At 42.8% G+C, this 16,831-nt stretch overlaps 1 long non-coding RNA gene across 1 annotated transcript; it reads left to right on the top strand.

Annotated features, from left to right (window-relative positions):
• The first annotated feature begins 3,499 nt into the window (after positions 1 to 3,499).
• On the top strand, positions 3,500 to 6,316 carry LOC123425972. The gene is made up of 2 exons (XR_006621961.1): positions 3,500 to 4,410; positions 4,841 to 6,316. It is a non-coding gene; the product is annotated as an uncharacterized LOC123425972 (long non-coding RNA).
• The last annotated feature ends 10,515 nt before the right edge of the window (positions 6,317 to 16,831 follow it).

Below are 16,831 nucleotides of genomic sequence, written 5' to 3'. Positions count from 1 at the left end.
TTCAACAAACTATGCCATGAATGTGGCCATAAGATTGATCATTTGACTTGAAAGCCATTAATCTTCACACATGATAGCCATTTCTGAGAACACTTTTTTAAAATAATCACTGTATTACAAGTTTATTATTTTTCCTCGTAACTTGGTCACATATTATGACACAATGCGAAGGTTTTGCATTTTGTTCATTTTTTTTTAATTTGTTATGCCCGTTTCAAAATACGGTCCAAACGGCAGGCATGACCGTTCATAGCTAGAGGTTGAATCTTGCCAAAATTTTGTTGGATATCTGATTAAATAGATAATTCTTTACCTAAAATGATTTTAGGAAAAAATCATGAGAAAACAATGAGGCACCTCTTGTTCAAATTTGACCCGCTTCCTACTGAATCGGCGACAATTTGTCTTTTTCACTAGAGGTGGCTAAAAGCTTTTAACATCCAACCATTTTATCAATTGTACATTAAATATGGCCTACTATTTTAGAAGAATGATTTGGACAAATATATGGTAGGTCCTTCATAAAATACGCATTTCGGACACTTGAAAAATGAAAAATGAATTTTTCATCCAAGGAAAATGAAAACTTCCTTAATCAACATTGTTTTCCATTCCAATATGCACCCTTGTGCACAATATGGGATCATTTGAAAAAACTATGTCATGGATGTGGCCATAAAATTGAGCATTTGGCTTGAAAGCCAGGAATCTTCACACACGATAGACCATTTCTGATAACACTTTTTTGAAATAATCACCGTATTACAAGTTTATTATTTTTCCTGGTAACTTGGCCACATATTATGACACAACGCGAAGGTTTTCCAGTATTTGATTTTTTTTAAAATTTTTATTCCCGTTTCGAAATGCGGTCGAAACGGCGGGCATGACCGTTCATAGCTAGGGGTTGAATCTTGCCAAAATTTTGTTGGATATCTGATTAAATAGATACTTCTTTACCTAAAAACGATTTTAGGAAAAAATAATGAGAAAACTATGAGGCACCTCTAGTTCAAATTTGACCCGCTTCCTGCTGAATCGACGACAATTTGTCTTTTTCACTAGAGGTGGATAAAAGCTTTTAACACCCAACCATTTTGTCAATTATACATTAAATATGACCTATTATTTTAGAAAAAGGATTTGGTACAATTTTGAAACAAATATATGGTAGTTCCTTCATAAAAAACTCATTTTGGGCACTTGAAAAATGAAAAATGATTTTTACATACATGGAAAATGAAAACTTCCTTAATCAACATTGTTTGCCATTCCAATATGCACCCTTGTGCATAATATTGAGTCATTTGAAAAAAGGACGCTACTACAGAGCGGCATCGCACGTCTGCCTTCCGGTGTGGCGACCGCTATCGAAGGATCGTGCTCCCTGCTCGTAACAGGAAACTGAAAAGTAGTGCATGCATTCAAAAAGGAACGACAAGGAGTAGAAAACTTAAAAAATATAGTATGCTAGGCACACTAGTAGCCACTAGGTACTGTGGTAGGCACTATTCACCAAATAGTCCAACTCCAACTTCATGCACTGGTTATCATTGTCCGATTTAAAGTGTTTAGTTGCCAAATTATAATAATTAGTTCGAGTATTGCAAGCATTTAATTTCATACTAAACATGTTTAGTCACCATATTTTTTCTGACAGTTGTTTAATCATCACATTAAAGTTACTTAGTTGTCAGATTACAAGTACTTTATTATCATATAATCATGCTTAATCACCGGATTATATTATACTTCGTTGCCATATATTTAAGCATATTGAGTTGTCATATTAACCATGTTTATCACCAAATTATATTATACTTAGTTGCCATATAGTTGAACATGTTTAGTTGTCATATTAATCATGTTTATCACCAGATTATATTATACATTGTTGCCAGATATTTAAGCGTGATTACTTATCATATATTTTACCAGATATTTAGGAATGAAGGGAGTATATTACAAATTACTACTCCATTCATCTCAAAATAAAAAATCACAAAGTTTAGTACAAAACCATAAAAGTACTTAACCTGGACTATGAGAAATAAAACAAAAAATTAGTCAAACACTATAGCGTAGGATTTATGATCAAGACTGTGTAGTATATAGCATGTAAGTGTACTAACATACAGGAAAAATCCTGTAGTAAAATCACTATACATCGCGTCACCCTGTAGCCACATGATGGAGCGCGCTGTTCGTAGCTTTCCGCCACACAGGAATGCAAGGGTGCGCACACTTCTAATTAGAATTTCCCTTGAAAAAATATAAGAGGGTAATATGCCGAATGTACCCGGAATAAGAAGGTAAAAAGTATTATTGAAACAAAATAAAAAAGCCTAATTTTGATTGGTGGAATCAGGTGTGCCCTGGATCAATGACATGGCAAACATCCATCCATTCATACACAGATACACCACATCCATCCGTCCAACCCACCGCGACACAGATCCGTCCAACCCACCCCCCTCTCTCTCGTGTGAATCCCACCCACCCACTCTCTCGCCTCCTCTCTCTCCTGTTTGACTCACTTGCCGCCGCCACCTCTCTCCCTCGCTGCCATCCACCACCCATGCCGGCTAGCTTCGGCGAGCTCCGGTGGCGCGCATCACGCCCCCGGGTGCCCATAGGTCCGCGCCTCCTTCCCTTCCGACCAGAATCGGCGCTCAAGCTGTCCACCCCTCCCATGGCTAGCTAGGGTTTCGGCCGCCACAATTAACTTGGCCGGGATCCGCCACATTCGGCGTCGGCGAGGCATGCGGGCGCCAGATCTGGCACTGGCGTGGCCCAAGTTGGTCCCTCTCCTCCTTGTTTGCCCCACCCTCTTCTCCCCATCTCCCCTCCCCCTACCTCCCAGATCCCAGCTCTCGCTCAATGCAGATGCTCGCACCGACCGACTCGATGGATCGCATCGACCATGCGCGGAGCCGCCTCGCGGTGCTCTCTTCCCACCTCCTCGGCGCCGGCGTCGAGGGCTTGTCTTCTGTGCGAGGCTGTGCACAGAAGATGTCCCACAATGGAGGAGATGTCCCACGCCACCAAGAACTTCAGCGACGCCAACCTCGTCGGCGTCGGCACCTTCGGCAAGGTCTACATGGGCCTCCTGCTCGACGGCACCGTCGTTGCCATCGACCTCGCCGCCGAATCCACCCATCTTGGTCACGGTTGTTCCCGCCCAGCTTCCCCCTTCCGGACGGTTCCTAGTTCGTCGGCTCCTCAGAGGTATGGAAAAAGATCCCGCGAGAAAGGAAGAGGAGCGACCAACCTCAACCGCCTCGATCTGATCCATGGATGCGGTGATGGAGGACCCGGGGGCGCCGCCCGGGAGTGAGTGGGACCGCGGCAGCGGCGGGGCCGAGGCGGTGCTGGGCCTCGCCGGCGCCGGTGCCTCGCTGTCGGTGTGCTACCACGAGGCCTTCGGCCCCCACGCAGACCTCATCCTCCTCGAGGCCGGCGACGACCTCCTCCCCGACCTCCTGCAAGGCCGGTATGCCCCTCTCCTCAAGATTTCCCTGCTTCTCATCCAACCGGTCCTCTTTATTCAGAATCGCGTTATTTATTCAGATCTTCGATTTGGGCCATCGCCTGTGAAATCCATGGACTAATCGATGTAATATCTTAGTTGATGTGTAGTTCTTGATTTTTAGCCCATCAGTCAGATGAGTACATGATCTGTGGAGAAGAACATCACCATGGAAAACTTAGTTCGTTAACTGTTCCTAAGCTAGTTCGTTGACTATTCCTGAGTCGAAGGTTGAGTCCTGTTAAATAAACAGTGAAATCTGCAACTACTATACTGTCAAATCACATCCTTGCACAACTAGTTCAGCAGAGATCATTATCTGTTTATCCTATTGTTGTACAGTAGGCAGACATGGTGTTTGCACTTGTGAGAAATTTATCTTATGGTGTTGTAGTTCTAATTGGTACATATTTGATTTTCCTTATAATTTTTTTTTGTTCATGCTATGGATACTAGTATTTACCTTAGGTGATTGTTCCAAGATACGCACATAAACCTTTCAATAGATATAAAAAAGTTCAATGTTTCACTGATGTTTCCTTTTGCATTAGTTCTTGAGGATAGTTGTTATTGGGTTATCTTGTTGTGCTCCATTCTGACAGTAGATTCTTTACTTCAGTGCATGCTGATCTTTGAGACTGCACAAGTTCTGCAGCTGATATACTCAATGGAGGATCTCCCAGAGCCACTGCCTGCAGAGATTGTCAAGAGGTGCCTGCTGAGCGCTTTGCACTGATTCCGTTCCTCTCTTTGTTGCCTGTAGGAACAAGGGGATCTTCTGACGGCGCACGCGCTCGCATTCTGTTTGGCGTTGTTGTTCTAGCTGTTAGCGCTAGCTCCATTCTACATGGAAAGGGAGGGAATCGCATCCGTATCCGTGGGTCTGTCTCTGATGCAGTACAAGTAGTATAAATTGAGTTGTGTGAATCTGTATCTCTAGTGTGTCTTGCCTCCGAACAGTTGATCATTTTTTCTTGGTGATGAAATCAAATGAAAGGGAAACAAAATAATGTGCTGTTGTGCTGTGCAATCCAATGACTTCTCCTTGTTTCTGTCAAAATATATGTACAACTTCGATTGATACCATGCACTGTCAAAATATCTATACAACTTCGATTGATACCATGCACTATCAACATGAATTATTCTTATGGTTTTATGAAGTGTAGTACACTAGAATGCCTTGCTTAAATATTTCATCTCTCCTGCAGTTTTTTTTTCTATAACTGTGCTCCTTGGTTTGGTACAATGCTTTTCGTTAGATAGCTTTCATTGCTGTTATAAGCTGACCTTTTTTGGTTTTTTGTGCAGAATCCTCAGATGGATCTGCAGGCTATGGATCGATGCCACAGTATTGGCCAAACACAGCCAGTTCATGTTTATCTGCAATATTGTATTTTTACTATCTTTGCCAATTTGATGCGTATCTGCAAAAATTCAATAGGCCAATTACCATATCATATGCTCCAAGGTTTATAGATTCTGTTTTTTATTTTATCTCAAGCATTGTACCAAGACTGGACATATTTCTTATATTGTAAATATTCTGTCAATATGCAAACAACAACATAGCTAGAGATGCTATGTTATAATTAATGTCTACTTTGTTGTAAATTCTTGCTTATATTGGTGGTTTTCCTTCTGTTCCAAGACTGGACATATTTCTCTCTGGATTGTGCAAGTTAAACGAACTTCTCTAATTTGAATAAGTTGGGATCCCGACTTCCATCGGTCCTTTCTTAGGTGGATGTGTATAGGTGCAGTAGTTTATCATCTGTCAACTTTATAGGTACTAGAGTCAACAAAAAACAAAGCTCAATTCACTTATCTACAAAGTAAAGCATTCAGAAATAAGTTTGCAGTGTTGAATCAGTACACATCTTTTATCTTGAATTTTTGTAGTATGGAAAACACATTAGTAAATCTGAATAACTTTGACATATTTTCTTGCACTGGATTGGTACCTGTGATTGCCTTGTACAAATATATCATAATTCTGCTAACACCGATCCTTGTGTATGTCTATAGCTGTTAGTTCTTTGATCTGTCCACCGAGGAAGAGGAGGCATCTTTGATCTGTCCACAGTGTATGTCCTTGGTCTGTCCCACTCTCTTCCTTGTCTTATTTGGACACATTGGTGAATCTGCTATTCTTGTGATTTTCCAATTCTATGTATAAGAAATGAATCTGTAGCCTTTAATGAATTCAATGTATGATTGTGATGGGAATTATATGATATCAACATGTTTTTATCCTTGATTAGTATCGATTTTGGTATCTCTTAAGCGACACATACTTTTCTCGCTCTGAGTTCCTAAGCATGGTATTATATTTGTGTTAGCTAGAGCATAAAATCTTTGAATTTGGTGAACATTAGTAGCTAATTAAGTTGTGACCCATTGATGTCCTGCTACGTTTAATTTGTTACTGCCATGGTATTGATACTGTAGTGTTTAGAATATGATCCATTCTAAGTTCTGGTTTCTCCGAAGGGACACTTCTAGTCTGCAAGTAGAAGGCAGCGTTAGATTAATATGCAACAAGCTGATCTATAGCAAATAATGTTGCATGTAACTTTTTTAGCTGGTTCCTCTTTTACAGGAGCTGCACGCTTAATATGAAGCCAAGCGTGAAGAGTTGTAGTAGTGTAAAGATTGTAATAGACTAATTTAGTGTTTTTTGGATGAATTTCATTTGTTCTGTGATCTGTTCAAAATATTGATTTCGTCTGTGATTTGTATACCTATGAAATGGAAACCTCACAAATTGTTTGACAAATTACAAAATTTATCGTGTCGATATGAATTATGAGATCAGCATGACATGTGGGACCGATGTGACTAGTGGGACCAGTACAAAAATAAAATGGCCAAAAAAGAAAATCAATAGAAAGTAAAAGGCCACAACCCAAAATAAAAAGGGTTAAAATGTTGGGGATTATTGGGCCAGGCCCATGCAGCTAAGCAAAATAAAGAGAAAAAACATTAAATGGGCTCGATTAATGGGCTCGGCCCATTTAAAACATCGGATTGGACCGGGCTAATTCTATGGCACGTCAGCTTGCCATGTCAGATCTGACGTGGCATGGGAAGATTGCTAGTGACCAAAATAATTTCAATGCTTTCGTTTGGTCGTAAAATCCTACGACCAATCCATAAAAAAGGTCGTTATAGTTCATTAGAGACCCTCAACTTTTGACCATTTGTTTTTGGTCGTAAAAAGGTCGCAAATGGAAATCAATGACCATTTGGTGACCAATATTGAAGGTCATTAGTTGACATTTTTCTTATACTGTATTAGAAAGTCATGGCGGGGATGTGTGAGCATTTCTATTCTTTGTTGAAATCCTAGTGTTGTTTCGAGTCGGAGTCGCGCGATGGTTAACTCCTCCCAACCCTCTCCCTCAAGGCATGTGGGTAGTGATTTGATTTGTGATGAAACTAATAAAACTTTTCAGTAAGTGTATGAGTTCTTCATGACTAATGTGAAACCATGGACATACGCAATCTCACCTCCTCATATTTTGCTAGCCTCTTCGGTATCGTGCATTGCCCATTCTCACCTCGAGGATCAGTGCGAACTTCAACCGTGCATCCAAACCCCGTGGCATGATATGCTCTATCACACATAAACTTTTTTTATCTTCCTCAAAACATCCACCATAACTACCTATCATGGCATTTCCATAGCCATTCTTAGATATATTGCCATGCAAATTCCACTGTTACATCATATGACTAGTTCATTCATCATCATATTGCTTTGCATGATCATATAGAGGTGAGATAGCATTTGTGGCAAAGCCACCATTCATTATATTTCTGATACATGTCACACTAGATCATTGCACGTCCTGATACATTGCCAGAGGTATTCATATTGAGTGATACTTCTTCATATCGAGCTTTCATGAGTTGTCAGTAAATAAAAGTGTGATGATCATCATTATTAGAGCATTGTCCTGGTGAGGAAAGGATGATGGATACTATGATTCCCCCACAAGTTGGGAAGAGACTCTAGAAAAAAAATAAAAATGGGGGAGGCCAAATGAGCTCACCATAAAGAAATGAAAAAAAAGAATGAAAGAAAAAGAGAGAAGGGACTTTGCTACAATCCTTTACTACACTTGTGCCTCAAGGTGGCACCATGTTCCTCATATAGAGAGTCTCTTGATATGTCATTTTCATATGCTAGAGGGAATCATATTATCATTATTATAAACTTGGCGTTCATATTATGATGATGGGATTCCTTAAATTTCTGAGGTCTTCATGAACAAGCAAGTTGAATGAACACCCGACTTAGCTTCATTTGAGCTTTCATACACTTATAGCTCTAGTGCATCATTTGCATGGCAATCCCTACTCCTTGCATTGACATCTACCAATGGGCATCTCCACAGCTTGTTGGTACGCCTAGTTGATATGAGATTATCTTCTCCACTTTTACCCCTTTGATACCTACCACCATATTCTATTCCACCTTATGCTATGTCCATGGCTCATGCTCATGTATTGCGTGAAGAATAAAAAGTTGATTCACTTTGAAAAAGTACGATCCAATTGCCTCACTTGGACACCGTGGTGCTTAACATTTGTATTAATGTGGTGAAAATGGAGCCATGCTTTGCTAATATGAAGGATTAATGGGGGTAAACATTCTTTTAGGATCGTATACTTTGAAAGATTGATGATCTTGTTGCTTGTGCTTATAATTATTAATATGTTGATGTTTCTTGATTCATCGTTTCTTAATGAGCATACATACAAAATATTACATATTGGATAGCATGCCGCATCAAAAATACTGTTTTTATCTACTTACTCGAGGACGGGAAGGAATTAAGCTTGGGGATGCTTGATACGTCTCCAACGTATCTATAATTTGTTATTCTTCCATTTTGTTATATTATCATCCTAGGATACTTTTGGGATCATAATTCACAAATTTATATTATTTTTGAGCACTAATCTATTAACCCAGAGCCCAATGCCACTTGTTGTTTTCTGCGTGTTTTTTTATTTTCCAGGTTTTCACTACCAAACAAAGTCCAATTGCCATGAAACTTTTTTATGATTTTTCTAGACCAAAAGAAGACATGGAAGCTTTGGGAGGAAACGTGAAGCCACACGTGGGGCCCCAAGGCAACAGGGCATGACCAGGGGTGGTCGCGCCCTGATGCCTTGGCGCTTCCCTGTGGCCCCTCTTGCCCTGTTCTCTGGCCTAAAAATTCACAAATATTTTACAAACCCAAAATATCATTACCAAAACACTTTTTATGCTGCCTCAACTCTGTGTTCCACGGTGATGCCATCTGGAGCTCCATTCCGGCACCCTGCTGGAGGGGGATCGATCACGGAGGGCCTCTTCATCAACCTTGGTGCCCTCGTGATGATGTGTGAGTAGTTCACCATAGACCTACAGGTCTGTAGTTAGCATCTAGATGGCTATCACTCTCTTGATCTTCAATACAATGATCATGCCATCTTTGCTTTAATCTATTCGATGTAATTCTTTTGTATGGCGTGTTTGTTGGGATCTAGTGAATTGTGAGTTTATGTTTTGATTATTCATGAAAAATATTTGAGTCTTACTTGAGTTTAATTATTCTTATTTGCATAATCATCATAGCTTCGTAATTCTCTCCGATCTATTGAATGGCTTTGGCCAAGTAGTTTGGTATTTCTTCATTGAGAGGGGTGCATTGTAGTGGGTTCAACCTGGCGAGTTTCAATGATAGAAGGGGACAAGTTGCGTCTTTGTGCTGCTGCCACTAAGGATAGAATGATGGGGTTTATTCATATTGGTTGAGTTTACTTTGTGTGTGTCATATCATTGTTCTCCAAAAGTTACTCTATTTAACTTAATACTCTAGAAGCATGTTGGATAGCGATCGATGGGTGGAGTATAGTAGTAGGTGCAGGCATGAGTCGGCCTATTTTTTAGGGATTTTTATTCCTATGCCCCTGGTTCCTTAGTAGTACTCACTTTTCCCCATTCGCTCATTTTGCGTCCTTTTGAGCAATTTTTCAGGGGGGGTGAGGATAATATGAATGCAAAAACCCGAGACATGGGGAAATGTGAGGAAAAAGTTAATGAATGGGGAAAATGAGTAAAACTAAGGAACGAGTGGCATAGGAATAAAAATCCTATTTTTTATGGATGTGATACCCATATACACATGATCATTGCCGTGAAAATCGCATAACTATCTATTGTTCTGTCAATTGTCCAACAGTAATTTGTTTACCCATGATATGTTGCTTTCATGAGAGATGCCTCCAGAGCTCACTATGGCCCCCAGGTCTATTCACTTATATATTCAGAAAACTTATAATTTCCTCGCTATTACTATTTGTCTTTTATTTTATTTTGCAAGCCACAACTATCTACAATTATCTACACACCTCATTCGCTTGAAAATAATGAGATCAAGGGGATTGACAACCCTCTTGCCCACGTTGGGTGCAAGTTGTTTGCTCTTTCGTGTGCACCCGCTGAAGACAGTCGAGGATTGATATTCGTATTGGTTCGATAAAACTTGGTTTCTTAATCGAGGGAATTACTTACCCGCATTATGCTGCAATAACCCGTTCCTATTCATGGAAAACCCAACACACATCACAAGTAGCAGCGGGCGATGCCAACGGATCTTAGATCGGAGAATGAAAAAGAAACATCGATCAGAATGACTGGCGAAAGAGAAAAACCCAAATCAAGGTGTCGATAAAAAGATTCTTTAGGACATCCAGTCAACACGGTCGATGGACGAACCGTGGGTATGGGCAGCGTGGCCCCCAGCGGCGATCATGGAGACCAACCGCCTCGGGGCGGCCAGGGGCAAAAGCTGCGATGACACGTAGGGTTTTTATCGAGATTGGAATGATATCATGTTAGAAGGGATAGAGGGAGAGGATTAACGTAATGTGTTGGATATATTATTGTGCCTTGAGGGCGAGTATATATTGAGTACAAAACTTAAGAGCAACTCCAACCGGATGACCCATTTCATCCGCGCGTGTCCGTTTGGGTCGCGGCGAACACAAAACTCGGCCTAACACGGAGACCCAAACGGACGCACGTCCATTTTATGTCCGCCCGTGATCCATTTCAGGCCCAAATTTGGGACGCACTTGCGTTGGCGCAAACAGGGGACATACGCGCATGACGCCCGCCCTTTTCTCTATGCCTCGATAGTCGGTGGCATGCAATCCAGTCTCCTATTTCTCGTCGCTGCCGCCATCCATCCATCCATAGATAGGTCAACCTCTTGGCCGCCTCATCTACATGGCCACTCCCTAGTTCCTAACTTGTCTCGATGGGGTGTGAGGCTCTTCACTGGCCGACTTCTTCCAGGACGTCCACAAGTTGTTCGTCCGTTTGCCTGCAAGGTACAAATGGATTTTGACGGCGAGTTCTTTTCTACAATGTTCTTTGTGATTTAGATGATTCTTCATCCAATAATGAGGAGATCATGGAAGCTGCATTGGTCGTACATGATCACCTAAGCATGCAGCGACCATTATTTAGGGGCTCGATACTGGGACACATGTCGACGTTGAATCACAACTTGGAGAGTGGCCATTTCCTACTCTGGAACGAGTACTTCGATAACCCCAACCCACTCTTCAAACATCACATGTTCCAATGTTGTTTCCGTATGTCCAGGCATGTGTTCAACCTTATTCGGAAGGGGGTGGTGGGGCACGATAACTATTTCGAGTGCAAGACAGATGCCCTTGGAAAGATTGGCTTCTCCTCTTATCATAAATGCACTGCTGCCATTCGGATGCTTGCACGGAGTTCTCGGTGATCTTACTAATGGTATTTCCGGATGAGTGAGTCCACCTTCCTTGAGTCCATGAACATGTTTTGTAGGGCTGTCATAGCTGTGTTTGGGCTGGAGTACTTGAGAGAGCCAATTGTTGCTGATACAACATGGTTGTTGGTGATGAATGCCAGCAGGGGGTTCCGGGGGATGCTTGCTAGCATAGATTGCATGCACTCTAAGTGGAAAACCTGCCATTCTGCTTGGTGGCGGGAGTATAAGGGCCATGTCCGTGCTTGCACTGTCATACTTGAGGCTGCTGCTTCACAAGATCTCTGGTTTGGCACCCTTTCTTTGACATGGCCGGATCCCACAACGATATCAATGTGCTCCAACGCTCTCTAGTGTTTGCTAGGATGGCAAAAGGCAATTGCCCTAAGGTCAATATTGAGATCAATGGCCACCACTACAACAATGGATACTATCTACTCCCTTCGTTCCTAAATATAAGTCTTTTTAGAGGTTTCGCTAGGAACTACATACGGATGTATATATACATACTTTAGAGTGTAGATTCACTCGTTTTGTTTTGTATGTAGTGTCGGGACCCCGATCCTAAGCCATAGGAATCCAGCCCGTAACACATCGCATCCCTTTGCGGTCTCACGCACGGTTAACTCCACGACTGCAGCCTTACCTTAGCTGGGACCGTTTGCGTCTTTTGACTCACGTATGCAATAGTGTCGCTAGCATTCCAATGTCAAAGAACCCGGATCGACATGTCTAGTCATAAACCAAAGTGGCAGTACCGCACAAGGACAGGCATACATGACTCAACAAAGCCGGTGTCGGTCAACAGCGAATGTAGACGAGTCGTAGCAAGCTACAAGGACTCCATTACATCGCGTGACATTTTCCCAAAGGGGACAGACACAACAGCTAAGAAGGACACATGCCGGTCAACCAATGTGTCCGGAGCAGTAGCGAACTACCAAGGCTCGTTGGATCATAAAGGGGCATTTCCTTGTAAGGAGTGCTACTAAAGTTCACGACTAGGTAATCGAACCCCATACATATCAGGTACGACACACTTACGCATGGCATACCGATATGTATAGATACATCGATGGCATCACAACATAACCATAAACATACAAGCTTTATTTAGTAGGCTCAGAAGAGCCACACACATAATATTACACATTAAGGGTCTCACGACCCATAATAGCAGTCATTCAGTTACAAGCCAGCGGAAGAGTTTAAACTGTTTGAGTACAGACAGGGCAACTAGAAGGCACATGACCTGACTATACTACAGATCCAACGTAGGGCTAGATCGTAGCTGGGACACCAGCTACTCGTCGTCGTCGATGTCTACGAACAACCCTCCATTAGGGTCATTAGCAACCTCTGCAACATTTATTAAGCAAACATGAGTACGAAGGTACTCAGCAAGACTTTAGGATAACTAACTACACATGCAAGGTATCAAAAGGGTATTGTGGGGTTTCATGCGGAAAGCCAGCATTTGACTCGTGGCTAGACAACTTGCATTTTTAAATAATTTTGACAACTTGATTTCTCGCACACGAGTCCACTAACACCACAACAATACACTATCGTGGAATCATTCCGTCTCCATACGGAAATGCCGTCCACGACACTCACGCTTATCTTGATAATTTTATGAGTAGCCATTGAAGTTATCTATGAACAACATATGTCTCCTAGTAGTCCATATCCGCGGATGCGGCTATTCGAATAGATCATAACCCTGCAGGGGTGTACTTCGTCACACACGCTCTCGCCACTTATCGCCATGTGCACGTCATGCACCTCGGCAACCTTCAAGCGGAAGCCCAGCGGGGGAGTCGGCCACGACCGTTAACCACACTAGTACCTAGTCCAGGTTTATCGCCTATCTGAGAGTAACCCGTACGAAAGTCCGACCGAGGTTTCCGCCACGGCCTCAAATGATGTGCGCAGGGTTCCCAAGCCCACCATCCGGGTGCCACTTGGTACACCGTGCCACTGCCTACCGCATCACGGCCCACCTCTCAGGTCAGCACCATGCACGGCCTCCAGCATGACTATAAACACCAGAAACTACTTGCAACTCCTGGACCGAGTACTAAGCGATTAATAGGCCGAGCGGGGTCATATTTCAGGGCCCAGCATGTGGTAGTAACTAGTCTTGGATTACATACACGGAACTCAGTTCCTAAGGACGGTTCCAATGAAACAACCCGCCATGTACTCCTACACAGCCTTTCACCGGTACCTTTACCAAATCAGATTCAACACACAACCTTTGCTTACCGAACGCATTCTCACAATTCTGTTCATCTCCCAGATGACAGACCATACACAACTCTAAGCATAGCATGCATAGCAGGATAAGGCACATCATGGCTCAAGCAACTACGAGGTATGCTAGGTTGCAAGGTTCGGCTATTTACTGTGACAAGGATAGGTCATGCAAAGGAAGTGGGTTCAACTAACGTGGCAAAAGCAGTTGAAGCATTTGATCCTAATGCAATAAATAAGTGCGGGAGCAGGAATATAGGATTTATCGGGATGATCAAAATGGTTGCTTGCCTTGTTGCTCAGAGGAGGGACAATATCCGTCAGACGGATATTCGGTGGAATCCGGGGGTGCGGAGCCTACCGAAAAGAATGGCAACAATCAATAACGATCATATGCAGACAAGATGATGCATGGGCATGGCATGAGAATGCAAGGTGTTAACTAATATAATCAACATGTATTAGGTTTGTAATTGATTTGAATCACATTCAAATATCAATTCAAACGAGGTATTCTTGGATACCGATTTAATTGATTTGACCTGATGCTCAGATCAACTTGATGTTAACATGCATGAGATGTCATGTTAAGGTACTGATTTGTAATTAGGACAGTGTGTGATCATGTCATTCATAATAAAATTTGAATATTTCCCAAATTCCATTTATAAAGTAATTATAAGAATTGACTTATTCATTAATCTACATGTTTGGGTTCTGTAACTTTTTCAAACATGATTGAAAATAGCATATTCAGATTCCTTGATTTTTCTGATACTTTTTCATATATAAATTATTTTCATTGGAGTTACAGATTAATTTCTATGATTTTTTTAAGTTTTAAACATTTTTGGAATTATTTTTATACTGGAAAATACTTTTACTGCATCAGCATGACATCAGCAGGTCCAACTGGCCGTTGAAAGTCAAACCTGACCAGTGGGACCCACTGGTCAGTCTCTCTCGTCAATTTTAGATTAGTATTAAACTTATTTAGTTAATTAAACCCACTGGACCCACATGTCAGTGTCTTATTATTTTTACTGATTTATTTTTATTATTTCTAATCTTGCCAGAGGCTGGCCCCACCAGTCAGTGGCTCAGGCCAGCCGAGATCCACCGGCGGCGAGGTCGTGCTCGCCGGCGGGGAGCCTCCGGCGACTACCAGAACGGCGGAGGGGCTCGGAAACGGCGCACAGGGGGCCAAACGCTGCGCGGAGAGCACCAGAGGAACGACACATCTCCCGCAGCTCCATTTCTGCACTTAGCCGGGGCTGATCTGGCCGGAGATGACGCCGGCGACGAGCTTGGCGGCGGCCAAGGTTCGGGCGTCATCGAGGTCATCGATACAGAGAGAACTACACACGGTTCTTAGCTCCTACAACATCTACGTGACGGCCTGAAGCTGCTGGTGCCTTCGGAAGGACGAGCTGATCACCGGAGGGCTACCGGCGACGAGCTGCAGCGGCGGATCTTGTCGGGCTCCGATGGAACTAGGCCTAGAGGAGGGGATCGACGGGGAGATCTTAGGGGAAATGACCGCATGCTCACGGGGAGTGCAGTGGTGGCGCTAGTCTGCTCGGGGACGGCCTGGAGAGGGAGAACGTCGGCGGCGATCTTTGGTGATCCGAGGAAGAAGACGATAGCTGCTCGTCGATTCACTGCATCTGGGCGTCGGGCTCGTGGCTAGGAAGCTCCAGGGGGTCGCGGCGGAGCTAATGCGCGGCTCAGAGGGAAGGGAGGTCGGCTAGAACGACGACGAGCTCGAGCTCTGCTCGGGCTCCAATGGCGGCAGAAGGAGGGAGGAGAGATCCGAGAGGAGGGGGAGAACTGGCGCTGGGAATCGATAGCCACGGGCTCGGGGAGCTTATCCCCGGCCTTGCCAGCGCGAGGCGGAGGCTAGGCAGGCGCACAAGTGCGTGGCCGCGCCGGAGAACGCGGCGGCCACCTCCTGCTCCTACTGGCGCGGGGGAGGAGACGACTGAGGGAGATGGGCTGGGCCAGGCTAGGCGACAGGTAAGAGTTTTCCATTTTTTTTTGTTTTTGTTTCTGTTTTAGCTACTTCAATAATTTGCTATTTGTTTCAGCTCCCAAATAATTTGTAAAATTTATTTGAAGCACCCTAGAATATTTGTTGGAATATTTCCAACCATTCCTAAAGTTTTCAACATTTTTGAAAGTTTAAAGTTTCTGATTTCAAATTTAAAATTTGAAACCAGTAGCTTTTTGCATTAATTTAAAATCTTGAAGTGTCAAGAAAAATGTTTTCTTCATTGCTCATTTACTTTCATGATTTATCAGAAAGTTTGAACTTTTCTTGAGGCCATTTTGGATTCATTGATTTTAACTAGTTTGAGATTTCCTTTATTTAAAGTAGTGGCTAGGGTTTTGAGTTTTTTTTTCTTCACCTCTTTCTTTGATCTTGTTGAAAATTCTTAGATGCAAATGCAAAGAAGACATGAGCACAAGACTAACTTGCTTAAGGTGTCAGGGATGTGACATGTAGTCTCCTAGTGGAATCTCTAAAAAGACTTATATTTAGGAATGGAGGAAGTAGGTATAGGTATCTATCCACAATGGACTGCTCTTGTCAAGACAATCCCGAGCCCTGTAGGAGAGAAGAGAAAGAGATTTCCCAAGAGCAAGAGAGTGCTAGGAAGGATGTTGAGTGTGCCTTTGGTGTTCTGCAATCTTGATGAGGCATTGTTCGGTATCATGCAAGAACTTGGACACCCAAAAGTTTGGGGAGATGATGACTGCTTATGTGATCATGCACAACATGATCGTAAAGGATGAGCACCGAGAACGTTGATACGTCCATTTTGCATCATGTTTTCCTACTGTTATTTACGTCCTAGGAAAAAGGAGGACATGACTTTCGAGATGAAGCGTCGCCGTCTCAAAGCGGAACTTGGGCAGGAGCACTTTTGCCATCCGGCGGAGCGATTCCTCCAGGGGAATTTCCCTCCGAGAGGGGGAAATCATCGTCATCATGATCATCATCAACAACTCTCCCATCTTGGGGAGGGCTATCTTCATCAACATCTTCAACATCACCAACTCCTCTCAAACCCTAGTTCATCTCTTGTGTTCAATCTTTGTACCGAAACTATAGATTGGTGCTTGTAGGTGACTAGTAGTGTTGAACTATAGATTGGTGCTTGTGGGTGACTAGTAGTGTTGATTACATCTTGTAGTTGATTACTATATGGTTTATTTGGTTAGA

This window comes from Hordeum vulgare, chromosome 2H, assembly GCF_904849725.1.
Source record: "Hordeum vulgare subsp. vulgare chromosome 2H, MorexV3_pseudomolecules_assembly, whole genome shotgun sequence".
Lineage (NCBI taxonomy): Eukaryota > Viridiplantae > Streptophyta > Magnoliopsida > Poales > Poaceae > Hordeum > Hordeum vulgare.
The sequence above is the reverse complement of the archived record's forward strand: the minus strand, read 5'-3'. Positions and strand labels throughout refer to the sequence as shown.